Raw genomic sequence first — 14,759 nt, forward strand, 5'->3', positions numbered from 1 at the left:
TTTTTAAAAATTAAAAAAAATTTTTTTTTCTTAATAAATTTACTCTTAATAATTTTTTTTCTTATTTTTTATTATAATTGCTTTATTTTATTTTATTTTATCCTCTTTTTTTCTTTCTTTCCATTTTTTCTCCCTTTTATTCTGAGCCGTGTGGATGAAAGGCTCTTGGTGCTCCAGCCAGGCATCAGGGCTGTGCCTCTGAGGTGGGAGAGCCAACTTCAGGACACTGGTCCACAAGAGACCTCCCAGCTCCACGTAATACCAAACGGCGAAAATCTCTCACAGATCTCCATCTCAACATCAAGACCCAGCTTCACTCAACGACCAGCAAGCTACAGTGCTGGACACCCTATGCCAAACAACTAGCAAGAGAGGAACACAGCCCCATCCATTAACAGAGAGGCTGCCTAAAATCATAATAAGGCCACAGACACCCCAAAACACACCACCAGACGTGGACGAACCCACCAGAAAGACAACATCCAGCCTCATCCACCAGAACACAGGCACTAGTTCCCTCCACCAGGAAACCTACACAACCCATGGAACCAACCTTAGCCACTGGGGACAGATACCAAAAACAACGGGAACTACGAACCTGCAGCCTGTGAAAAGGAGACCCCAAACACAGTAAGATAAGCAAAATGAGAAGACAGAAAAACACACAGCAGATGAAGGAGCAGGGTCAAAACACACCAGACCTAACAAATGAAGAGGAAATAGGTAGTCTACCTGAAAAAGAATTCAGAATAATGATAGTAAGGATGATCCAAAGTCTTGGAAATAGAATAGACAAAATGCAAGAAACATTTAACAAGGACGTAGAAGAACTAAAGAGGAACCAAGAAACGATGACAAGCACAATAAATGAAATTAAAAATACTCTAGATGGGATCAATAGCAGAATAACTGAGGCAGAAGAACGGATAAGTGACCTGGAAGATAAAATGGTGGAAATAACTACTGCAGACCAGAATAAAGAAAAAAGAATGAAAAGAACTGAGGACAGTCTCAGAGACCTCTGGGACAACATTAAACGCACCAACATTCGAATTATAGGGGTCCCAGAAGAAGAAGAGAAAAAGAAAGGGACTGAGAAAATATTTGAAGAGATTATAGTTGAAAACTTCCCTAATATGGGAAAGGAAATAGTTAATCAAGTCCTGGAAGCACAGAGAGTCCCAAACAGGATAAATCCAAGGAGAAACACACCAAGACACATATTAATCAAACTATCAAAAATTAAATATAAAGAAAACATATTAAAAGCAGCAAGGGAAAAACAACAGATAACACACAAGGGCATCCCCATAAGGTTAACAGCTGATCTTTCAGCAGAAATGCTGCAAGCCAGAAGGGAGTGGCAGGATATACTTAAAGTGATGAAGGAGAAAAACCTACAACCAAGATTACTCTACCCAGCAAGGATCTCATTCAGATTTGATGGAGAAATTAAAACCTTTACAGACAAGCAAAAGCTGAGAGAGTTCAGCACCACCAAACCAGCTTTACAACAAATGCTAAAGGAACTTCTCTAGGCAAGAAACACAAGAGAAGGAAAACACCTACAATAACAAACCCAAAACATTTAAGAAAATGGGAATAGGAACATACGTATCGATAATTACCTTAAATGTAAATGGATTAAATGCTCCCACCAAAAGACACAGACTGGCTGAATGGATACAAAAACAAGACCCATATATATGCTGTCTACAAGAGACCCACTTCAGACCTAGAGACACATACAGACTGAAAGTGAGGGGATGGAAAAAGATATTCCATGCAAATGGAAATCAAAAGAAAGCTGGAGTAGCAATTCTCATATCAGACAAAATAGACTTTAAAATAAAGACAATTACAAGAGACAAAGACGGACACTATATAATGATCAAGGGATCGATCCAAGAGGAAGGTATAACAATTGTAAATATTTATGCACCCAACATAGGAGCACCTCAATACATAAGGCAAATACTAACAGCCATAAAAGGGGAAATCGACAGTAACACAATCATAGTAGGGGACTTTAACACCCCACTTTCACCAATGGACAGATCATCCAAAATGAAAATAAATAAGGAAACACAAGCTTTAAATGATACATTAAACAAGATGGACTTAATTGATATTTATAGGACATTCCACCCAAAAACAACAGAATACACATTTTTCTCAAGTGCTCATGGAACATTCTCCAGGATAGATCATATCTTGGGTCACAAATCAAGCCTTGGTAAATTTAAAAAAATTGAAATCGTATCAAGTATCTTTTCCGACCACAACGCTATGAGACTAGATATCAATTACAGGAAAAGATCTGTAAAAAATACAAACACATGGAGGCTACACAATACACTACTTAATAACGAAGTGATCACTGAAGAAATCAAAGGGGAAATCAAAAAATACCTAGAAACAAATGACAATGGAGACACGACGATCCAAAACCTATGGGATGCAGCAAAAGCAGTTCTAAGAGGGAAGTTTATAGCAATACAAGCCTACATCAAGAAACAGGAAACATCTCGAATAAACAACCTAACCTTGCACCTAAAGCAATTAGAGAAAGAAGAACAAAAAAACCCCAAAGCTAGCAGAAGGAAAGAAATCATAAAGATCAGATCAGAAATAAATGAAAAAGAAATGAAGGAAACAATAGCAAAAATCAATGAAACTAAAAGCTGGTTCTTTGAGAAGATAAACAAAATTGATAAACCATTAGCCAGACTCATCAAGAGAAAAAAGGAGAAGACTCAAATTAATAGAATTAGAAATGAAAAAGGAGAAGTAACCACTGACACTGCAGAAATACAAACGATCATAAGAGATTACTACAAGCAACTCTATGCTAATAAAATGGACAACCTGGAAGAAATGGACAGATTCTTAGAAATGCACAACCTGCCGAGACTGAACCAGGAAGAAATAGAAAATATGAACAGACCAATCACAAGCACTGAAATTGAAACTGTGATTAAAAATCTTCCAACACACAAAAGCCCAGGACCAGATGGCTTCACAGGCGAATTCTATCAAACATTTAGAGAAGAGCTAACACCTATCCTTCTCAAACTCTTCCAAAATATTGCAGAGGGAGGAACACTCCCCAACTCATTCTACGAGGCCACCATCACCCTGATACCAAAACCAGGCAAAGATGTCACAAAGAAAGAAAACTACACGCCAATATCACTGATGAACATAGATGCAAAAATCCTCAACAAAATACTAGCAAACAGAATCCAACAGCACATTAAAAGGATCATACACCATGATCAAGTGGGGTTTATTCCAGGAATGCAAGGATTCTTCAATATACGCAAATCAATCAACGTGATACATCATATTAACAAATTGAAGGAGAAAAACCATATGATCATCTCAATAGATGCAGAGAAAGCTTTCGACAAAATTCAACACCCATTTATGATAAAAGTCCTGCAGAAAGTAGGCATAGAGGGAACTTTCCTCAACATAATAAAGGCCGTATATGACAAACCCACAGCCAACATTGTCCTCAATGGTGAAAAACTGAAACCATTTCCACTAAGATCAGGAACAAGACAAGGTTGCCCACTCTCACCACTATTATTCAACATAGTTTTGGAAGTGTTAGCCACAGCAATCAGAGACGAAAAAGAAATAAAAGGAATCCAAATCGGAAAAGAAGAAGTAAAGCTGTCACTGTTTGCAGATGACATGATACTATACATAGAGAATCCAAAAGATGCTACCAGAAAACTACTAGAGCTAATCAATGAATTTGGTAAAGTAGCAGGATACAAAATTAATGCACAGAAATCTCTTGCATTTCTGTATACTAATGATGAAAAATCTGAAAGTGAAATTAAGAAAACACTCCCGTTTACCATTGCAACAAAAAGAATAAAATACCTAGGAATAAACCTACCTAAGGAGACAAAAGACCTGTATGCAGAAAATTATAGGACACTGATGAAAGAAATTAAAGATGATACAAATAGATGGAGAGATATACCATGTTCTTGGATTGGAAGAATCAACATTGTGAAAATGACTCTGCTACCCAAAGCAATCTACAGATTCAATGCAATCCCTATCAAACTACCACTGGCATTTTTCACAGAACTAGAACAAAAAATTTCACAATTTGTATGGAAACACAAAAGACCCCGAATAGCCAAAGCAATCTTGAGAACGAAAAATGGAGCTGGAGGAATCAGGCTCCCTGACTTCAGACTATATTACAAAGCTACAGTAATCAAGACAGTTTGGTACTGGCACAAAAACAGAAATATAGATCAATGGAACAGGATAGAAAGCCCAGAGATAAGCCCACGCACATATGGTCACCTTATCTTTGATAAAGGAGGCAAGCATATACAGTGGAGAAAAGACAGCCTCTTCAATAAGTGGTGCTGGGAAAATTGGACAGGTACATGTAAAAGTATGAAATTAGAACACTCCCTAACACCATACACAAAAATAAACTCAAAATGGATTAAAGACCTAAGTGTAAGGCCAGACACTATCAAACTCTTAGAGGAAAACATAGGCAGAACACTGTATGACATAAGTCACAGCAAGATCCTTTTTGACCCAGGTCCTAGAGAAATGGAAATAAAAACACAAATAAACAAATGGGACCTAATGAAACTTAAAAGCTTTTGCACAGCAAAGGAAACCATAAACAAGACCAAAAGACAACCCTCAGAATGGGAGAAAATATTTGCAAATGAAGCAACGGACAAAGGATTAATCTCCAAGATTTACAAGCAGCTCATGCAGCTCAATAACAAAAAAACAAACAACCCAATCCAAAAATGGGCAGAAGACCTAAATAGACATTTCTCCAAAGAAGAGATACAGATTGCCAACAGACACATGAAAGAATGCTCAACATCATTAATCATTAGAGAAATGCAAATCAAAACTACAATGAGGTATCATCTCACACCGGTCAGAATGGCCATCATCAAAAAATCTAGAAACAATAAATGCTGGAGAGGGTGTGGAGAAAAGGGAACACTCTTGCACTGTTGGTGGGAATGTAAATTGATACAGCCACTATGGAGAACAGTATGGAGGTTCCTTAAAAAACTAAAAATAGAACTACCATATGACCCAGCAATCCCACTACTGGGCATATACCCTGAGAAAACCATAATTCAGAAAGAGTCATGTACCAAAATATTCATTGCAGCTCTGTTTACAATAGCCAGGACATGGAAGCAACCTAGGTGTCCATCATCGGATGAATGGATAAAGAAGATGTGGCACATATATACAATGGAATATTACTCAGCCATAAAAAGAAATGAAATGGAGGTGTTTGTAATGAGGTGGATGGAGTTAGAGTCTGTCATACAGAGTGAAGTAAGTCAGAAAGAGAAAAACAAATACAGTATGCTAACACATATATATGGAATCTAAGGGAAAAAAAAAAAAAAAAGAGGTCATGAAGAACCTAGTGGCAAGATGGGAATAAAGACACAGACCTACTAGAGAATGGACTTGAGGATATGGGGAGGGGGAGGGGTGAGATGTGACAGGGTGAGAGAGTGTCATGGACATATATACACTACCAAATGTAAAATAGATAACTAGTGGGAAGCAGCCGCATAGCACAGGGAGATCAGCTCGGTGCTTTGTGACCACCTAGAGGGGTGGGATAGGGAGGGTGGGAGGGAGGGAGATGCAAGAGGGAAGAGATATGGCAACATATGTATATGTGTAACTGATTCACTTTGTTGTAAAGCAGAAGCTAGCACACCATTGTAAAGCAATTATACTTCAATAAAGATGTTAAAAAAAAAAAAAAAAAGATTACTCCGTACACACACTCCATACACCCCAAGTAAATTATAATCTCTTTATTGGGAGATAGGACCATATCTTGTATTTTTGTGTATTGTCCACAACTTGAAGATTATAGGTCCTCAATAAATATTTTATTGACTAATTGATTGGTGAATAGAGTTAATAAAATATGTTCCACATTAAAAAAAAAATGCATCTGGAAACAGAAGAAGCAACTGTTAGGCATCTAGAATACATGGGAAGTTTCTATGAACATTATTTTAACTCCCAGTTTCAATCTGGAGCATGGATGACAGTGTCAATAGTTAATAGTTCTTATTTTACCATATTCATCTGTGTTTAGCATATCAATAAATAATATACTTGAAACTAGCAAAAAAATATATATATATAAATTCATATCACAGTTATTAATATTCAAATATTATGGATGAGAAAACTAAGCTCAGAGAGGTAAAATAACTTATGTAAGATGACCCACAAGTGACTACTGTTCTGAGGTTCAAAAATATTTTTGATAAAAACCTCAAGTTTGTATCATGTATCCTCATTTAGCCTCAATATATCACGGAGCCCCAAAGCAATCGCTATCTCTATGGCAATCTGCTACCAAATGAATCAAGTTCTGCTGCTTGCCGCTTATAAAATCAATTACATACTCACACATGGTAGAAGGAAAAGGTGCCTTTAATCAGAATTCTGGCAATCTGGGGAGATGGGGGACTCAGGGTCCCCCAAAACCACCTCCCAAGATTCTGCTCTGCCACGAAATTTTTTAAAGGGAAACAGAGTAGTAATCTCACTTAAGCATTGCAATAGGGAGTCAGAGTCCTCACCATCCCCCACAGTGTGCAGGCGTGTTACCTCCTCAGGATCTTCCTCTAGATGTTATCTTGTTCACACAGTTTTGTCATGCAGTCTGTTCAGGAGATTACTGAAGGGGAAGCTAGGGAAGAGGTCTGATCATCTGTTAATTACTTCTTCATTTCTACTTCTTTGATCTATGGAGAGAACTGACAAGTTAGGCAAGGTATTGTGTGATTAAAAGATTTGAAAGGTGTGCTAGGGCCGAAGATGAGTAAAACACGGGGGTGCCTGGTTTAAGGTTAGTTACAATATAGCTTTGCTAAAGTGACAGGAAAAGGGGCTTCTTGCTGAGGGCGGTTTCCTGTCAAGAGCTGCTTACAAATCCTCCATAATTTAACTGTGATTTAAATATTAATATACAGTAAGGGGATTACTATACAACCAAGTGCATCATTTAGGAATGAGCCCACCTGCAAGAACAAACCAAACGTCAAAGCAAAACAAAACAAATATCTGACTAATGAAGACTAAGTAAAAAGGTGACTCATCTCCAGCTGCCAGAAGTCACTGTGTTAGGAGTGAAGACAGAGGACCAATGATGTCATCAAGGTCCCAGGCATGTCCTATCTCCCTGCTCTGCCAAGATATGTGTATGCCTTTTCTCCTTCTGGACTCAGGAGGACGCTGACTGCCTTCAGGTATGTGTCTCTGTTCTAGACATTAGAAGGCAGAAAGGGAAAGAAAGATACTAACAGTCCATGCCGTCTGAGTCTGTGTCTATATAATTGACCATAACTTACATCACACAACTTCAACTAGTGGCAAGAGCATCTGAATATGTGAATATATTTAGTGCAGCACATTGATCTCCTAAAGCAAAGAAGAATTCAATTTTCAGGAAAAAAAGAAGAAAGGATTTTGGTGGAAATGAATAATGTCTACCTCACTGAAAATTTCAACTCTGATCGATGACCTAAAACATCTACAGCCAAAGAAACTATTATTTCATCATGTGCCCCCAAATATCACAGACTTTTAGATATTCATCTGAGAGAACTTAAACTCTAACTACAAGGGAAACTAATCACTTACCCTAAATCACATGCAAGTTATTTTTAGGAGACAAAAAATGAATGTTGATGTAAACATGTTAGGCATTAGATTTTAACTCCCAATTCATTTTTTAAGTATTTTTGATTTTTATTAATTTCCAAACACTCATATTTTATGTTGCTTCAAATGGTCAGTCTATTTCCAATCTTTCCATCTGTGGACATATTTTTCAGTGTTCTAAGGTTTGGACAAAGAATGTCACCTGCCATTTCAGTAAACAAAGGATGTTGCAGCCTTAAAGACAGCAGCCACTCTGGAGGGTGCACCTTGAGGGGAATTCAGGATGGAGAAAAATAGGACACTGGCTCTTGTTAGTTAAGATGCATATCTAAGGAATATTCAATGAGGCCCGACTCTTGCATCTTCCCATATATAGAACGCACTGAAGTCTTTAGCTTGAGATGTCTGTTTTGTGATTAGCTGTAATCTTTTGATGTTTGCCTATATTTTCTTCCAGCAAAAACTCCTATATCTCCTGGCTCCTCTCTTTACCTCTTTGGAGCAAGCCCTCAGCACTGAGAAGCTGTATCTCTGGCTATATCCTCAGTAAGTCGGTCAAAAGAAAACCATAATTCTCAACTTTTAGGTTGTGCATGTTTTTCAGTTGACGAAGGGAACCGATAAATATAACCAGTGTTTTGTCAGAAACAGCAAGACCTTGGGAGGCTACATCAGGTGCAATCGTGTTGTGGCTTTCCCTGTTTAGAAGTCCACTAAAGCTCACCCCACTTCCTCTTCTCTTCATGTAACGCCTTCTCCAATTCTCAGCCACTCGATAAACAGTTTTCTACAGACAAACAAGATGACTGATTTGAAAGATAATCTTGAAATTTAGTCCAGAAAGACTTGGATAAGAGATCTGTTATCCTTTTCAGTGGTGAAAACTGCATCTTACTGTGGGTTTACAACAATTAGAGCTGATGTGCCGACATATCCAATTGTAGGAGCTTTCAAACAAGATCATGCAATTGGACACTATCTGGCCAATTTGTAGGTACCAGAACTACTGGCCAGACTGAGTGCACATTTAATAAAATCTATTATCCAGGACTTAAAATCATGACTTGTATCTTACCTACTTCACTCAAAACCAAGTGGGTTAGGCTTTTAATGTTAACACAGTCATTGGCAGATGATTCTTCCTTCTAGATTTCGAGATAACTATATCCTACTTTTGTACTTTTGTCTTATTTTTATACATCATCATATATACAAATATTTTCAAGATCTTTATATTGTGAAATAAAACTCATGTTTTATGACAAGACAAGAAAAATTTAAACAAAAAATTTTCTCTGCCCTTTGGCCTCTTCTCTCCCCCCACTGTGCATTGTGTATCTGTATTAGGCATGGACCAAACCTCCCCCATCGGCAGAAATACCTGCTCAACCGTAAAGAACAACATTATCCCAGCATCAACAGGCAACTCCTTAAAAAATAACACTCCTTTGGCTCTTGTGAGGGGCCACGATGATGCTTAGATCTGGACTGTGTAAGCTGTCAATAATACGCCATTTAATGTACAGCCCTTTGTCTCAAAAAGCTTATGTAACTGTGCCTTGACTTCTAATTGGACGGAACAGTTCTCAGAGCTTTCTGATATGCTCTTCCTGGGTTATAATCCTCAAATTTGGCTGAAATAAAATTTTCCATTTCTTTCCTAGATGGACTGCTTAATTTTTCATTGAATATGAATACTTAGATCATTCAGATTCCATTTGAATAGCTAATTCTTCAGTAGGGTAAAAGGATCAGCCTGCAAGGTTTACTCCTCTTTTCCCCCCCATATTATTAATTGAGAGTCCAGTGAATGAAACTAGACATTGAGTAAGATGTCTCTTCTCTCTAAGTTTGGGCATGGCTTTAATACCTAGTCCTTAAAGAACTCTTGGACATGCACTTATTGAGTTAGTATTGGTTTGAAAACCAGTCTTCTTTAAGTTCTACTCAAATAACATTGAATTCACAGGTGTAACTGGACAGAACATTTCACCATCTTCCGAGTCATGGTACATATTACAGTTTTCCTGTCTTTGTCTGTTTGCACTTGTGACATGGAGCTTTTTCTTACTGCATTTTTGTAAAAGTATTATCTTAACTGGAAGTAAGTCTGCCCACTTTTGTGTCCAGTTTCATAATCTCTTTTGAATTTGGTCCCAGTCTACTAATGGTTGATCCAAAGATGACACTTCATGTCAATGCTGTTCTTCCAAGAGAAGAAAGGAATACACACCCTGGATCCTGAATTGTGTCTTGCATCTTGTTTGTTAACAAATGATGTTTTGTTTCCATCTGCATCACACTGTGGTTAAAAAGTTTAAGTCCTTTTTCAGGATTTGTCTTTATTTTTTGAATCTCGGCTGCCTGTTATTTCTGATCATGACTGATTGCAGCTGACCATGTTATTCTTCAACAGGATGCAGAGGGACGGTCCACAAGCCTACCCACCCGAGACTCCTACAAGCCTGAAGGATGCCACATCCCCTCTCCAGTACCACATGGGCCACTGCCAAGGTTTGCCCTGAGGTGGCAGCAGGGAGATATAACCCAGAGAGTTCTGAGAAGATCCTGCCCATCTTCCTACTTCCTGGCCCATGAAGGTACCATCTTAGGCTTGTCTAGGGACAAATATATGATTTGATATGAGTATATATATATATTTGTTGCTTTATTCTGCTTATGAAGCTGATGCAGAACTGCATTTTGTAAGCTTGGTGTTAACACTTTTCCTTCTATTCATAGGTCAGCAGGCCTGTCTTCATTTTTAATAAGGAAGGAGAATGGAGAATGAGGCCAAATCATGCCAGGCTTGGGAAGAACCAGGGGTTGTAGAGAATTTTTGATTGTGAGGAGCAGATGGTCTGATCTAGACACGGAAAACAGAAAGCTCTGTTATCTCCACATGCACACCCTCCCAGGCAGTGAAGAGTGCCTGTAGCTGGAAAGATTTCCAGATTTTATAGTGTTTTCACAATTAAAGACAGTTACAGTTGAGTGCACAGCATGTTGCCATGATCCAGATAAAAGTACATCATCAAGAGTTCTGGGTAGATTGGGTACTTGCCTGTTTGAATAATTTATAAATTTTTGAGGGGCTACTTGGGAACAAATACTTTACTTCAGGCTGCATATTCTAATGTCTTGCTCTGAATTGAGACTGAGTGCTTTCTAAGGTTTTAGCAGAGCGATGAGAAGTCCCACTGTGGCTTCCAGATGGATTGTTTTCCCTGGTACCTGTGAGCGGGGAGCCTCATTTATGCCGGATATACTGACTAGTGAGCTTGGGAAGTACTGGGTGTCAGTATTACCCCAACAAGCTTGTTTAACTTTACAAAGTAGTTTAATAAGCAAAGGCTCATTTGTTTTCCCCTTCTGCAATTGAGTCTTTTGAAATAAACTTGGAAGTAGCACCGTCAGACTTTCTCTGTTGTGTTCAAAAATTCACTTCCATTTCAGCTATATTAAAAAAGACCTAAAAGCAAAATGTTTCCTCTCTTTTGGTGTGCATGTAGGGGGTGGTTCTGCCGGGGAGAACTGCAGTTGACCAAACTATATTATAAATTCTGGCTACCAAAACGAAGAGTCCTCTATGGTGGGCTTCTCTGCCCAGCTCCCCTTAGATGGGGAGAGCCCCATGGTCCTGACCACGTGACTGTCACTGGAGCGGCCGTGCAACGCAGCGACCCTCCCGCGTTACCAGCTTCTGCTCCCATCCTGTTAGCTGGGTCAGTGTTGGGTCATTGATGTAAGAGAGAGCAGGAAGCTTCCCTTGCTTTCACTTTCACTTGTTTGTTTTAGTTCTTTGTTTTGTCTTAATTAGAAACCCAGTAAGTCAAAGCCCACTCTCTGCAGTTGGAAAATCTGTGCAGATCTGGCCACACCGGGAGCTCCTGCACGAGGAGCAGGTGGGTCTGGGGCAAGCAGAGCCCAGGTGCAGAAAAAACAGGTGAGGCAACTACCTAGAATAAAACTCAGAAATAACATAAAATATAAATAGAACAAACCTTTAGAGTTTTCCTCTGCCTCATCTTATGCCTTGTTTACGAAAATAAGAATATTTAGAAGACAAGAACAAGCAGAGAGAAAATAGGAGAAAATCAGTGACAGAGAACCGGAGGGACCAAGGATGGGGGCTGTGGACGGAAAGATGTGCAGCAGCGTCACCCCACAAGCAGAGAGGTACTTCCCGTAGGGCCTCTCCAGGGGCGGTGGTCCTGCTGGGGAACAGGCAGGGCATGGGGCAGCCCAGGGGGTGCCTGCAGATGTCAAAGGTGAGGTGGCGAAATGCCCCTTCGTTACCTGCCCATCCCCTGACACTGGACTGGGTCGGTTGTGTCCCAGGGACCAGCCCGCCAAGTGCCAGATGTTCCTGGCAGCCCTGGGGCCTGAATAGGAGCCGGGGTACTCGGGGAAACAAGGCTTCAGGGAAATCATGGGGCATCACGGGGTCTTTACCTTGAAGGGTGGGCACAGTCAGGAGATGCTGCACCAGCCTGTGGGGCAAACATCAGACTTTGACAACCACGGTTTGAGACCCCAGGACTTCCACTTGAGCAGAAGGGGTTTTGGGGAGCCCGGGGATTCACTGGGGAAAGCTTGGCGGGATTTTTCTCTGTTGTGTCTATTGTAATTTTAATGCACAGACTTGTATTTTTACTCCCTTTGGCTGGTGAATCCTGTGGGTAAAATCGCAATGTATCTCTTTTAAGATTTCTATTTTCTTTGCCCTCTGATTGCTTTTTTTTTTTCTTCTTCTTCTTGATTCTATTGAAGAACTAACTTATTATTAACTCTGAGGAAAAACAAATTGTAAAGCCGTTATCCGAATGTGTTATAGATACAATTGCAATTTCTATTAGCAAGTTATATTCGGTGATAGGGATAAAATGATGGGGAAGAAATTAAGATTTGTTTTTTCCTGGAAGCAAAACCCCAAAACAAATGAATGGCATTCTGATTCCAGTAGAGATATCTCATTACATCATAGCTTAATATATAATTAGGCAATTAATTATTTATTTTATTCATAAAGACTTTAATAATTTAATGGTCTGTTTTTTAGCAGGTGATGTGTTGCCTAATTATGCACTGCTCTGCTTTATTTTGCCAATCTGATCCATCTCGAGGAATATTTATGACTGGCTTTAATAGAATGCAGTGGTCCTGATGTTTCAAATACCTTTGGTTTGTCCATTCAGATCTACACTCCAGTTTCCACCTTGCACTCTGCCCAGAGAGGCTGAGCTCAAGTGTATCATTTTTTATCTCAGCTGGTGGGAGTCCTGACATGTGATCAGAGGGAAAGAGAAGAGTAAATCCAGGTTGTTATTCTTGCAGCTTCTTCCTTGTGGGTTGGCCTCAGATTCTGGTAATCGTTGCTTACTTCTCTCCTTTGGATGGCTGTATGAAATTCAGGTGAACTTGATTATTAACTTATACAAAGATAGAAAACAATTCTAGGTGGATTGTAAAGCCAAAGTGAAAAACAAAAAGGCTTTGCAAGATAAAATAGACAAATATCTTCATGAACCTTGGGAAGGCAAAGATTTCTTTAGTAAGATACAAAAGTGTAGCCTAAAAAGAAAGAGATGGGAGAATATGACTACATTAAAATGATGCTCCTTCTTCGAGAGCAGACACAGATAAGAGAGAGAAAAATCAAGCCATAGTCAGGTAAAAGGTATTTACAATACAGACAGCAGAGGACTGGGATCCAGAATACATAAATAATCTATAATCACAACAACAAAAAAATACACAATGCAATGAAAAACTATGCAGGAGAAGTGGTGCTTTGTAAAATAAGGCATCCATATAAACAATAAAAAATATTTTTAAAATGTCTGATTCACCTCTTTAGTAATAAAGCAAATTAAAGTTAAGTTTACAATAAGATAATGCTATACACTCACCAAGATGATTAAGAAAAAAAAAAATGACAATACTAAATGTTTGGTAAGTAGATAGATCAGTGGGAATCCAGAGTCCTATTGGTAGGACTGTAACTTATACAATGATTTTGGAGAGCAGTCAGTCATTATTTACTCACTTTGAACCTACACATATCCTATGACCCAGTAATTTCAGTCCTAAGTGTTTTCAAAACAGAATATGTGAACATGTGCACCAAGGGAAATAAATAATGTTCATAGGAGCATTATTCAAATTAACCCCCCAAAACTTGGAAACAACCCAAATATACATCAGTGGTAGATCGGACATACAGATTGGTGCATTTATTAACAGAATGTTACATAACAATGGAAACCAATGAACTGGAGACCCATACGATGTAGAAGAATCTTACAGTTTTGAAGGGAGATACAGAACAATGCATGAAAATCTGTTCCAATTATATGAATTTCAAAGCAGGCCAAGCTATTAGATAACAGGTAGTGGTTTTATATGAGTGCTGTTCTTTAAAAAATAAAAGGTTAAAAATAATCACACTGCTTATATGGAGGTTTTCAGTTAGAGGAGATTTGGGAAACTGATAGGGATTCCACTTGGTTTTGTTACAAACCCAGTGCAAAGTGACAGAGACCATAATACCCTGGGATTTCAAAAAGGAAGACATACCCTGGGAGCCTCTACACCAGCACTAACAGATCCTCCTTGTTCACCCAGGCCTCTGAATTCAGAGCCACTAGTGGGATTGGGAACATTAGGACTACTTTTCTCAAGATCCATCAAAACATGCACCCCTGCCAGGAGTAGTCATGTCATAAGTATTTAGTCTGGGGGCCTGGAAGTGATACTTCCTACGGGGATTTCTCTCTTGTGAAGTAGTCTCTTTCTTTCACTTCCTCATATTTCTCAGCAAGTGCCACCCCAAGTTATCTCAGTGGAGTGTCACTTGTATACTCCATTGCAGTGGAACTCTCGCACCTTTAAAATTCTATAACACTGATTATGGATGATTTTACACGGTTGACTTTTGAACATCGATGCACATCTCCTCAAAGGATCAAAGGCTGCACTAAGATGGGAGCCTTGCCTTGTGTTTCCTCTTTACCCCCTGTTTCAGTTAGCCTGAT

Source organism: Eubalaena glacialis, chromosome 8 (genome assembly GCF_028564815.1).
Source record: "Eubalaena glacialis isolate mEubGla1 chromosome 8, mEubGla1.1.hap2.+ XY, whole genome shotgun sequence".
Taxonomy (NCBI): Eukaryota; Metazoa; Chordata; class Mammalia; order Artiodactyla; family Balaenidae; genus Eubalaena; species Eubalaena glacialis.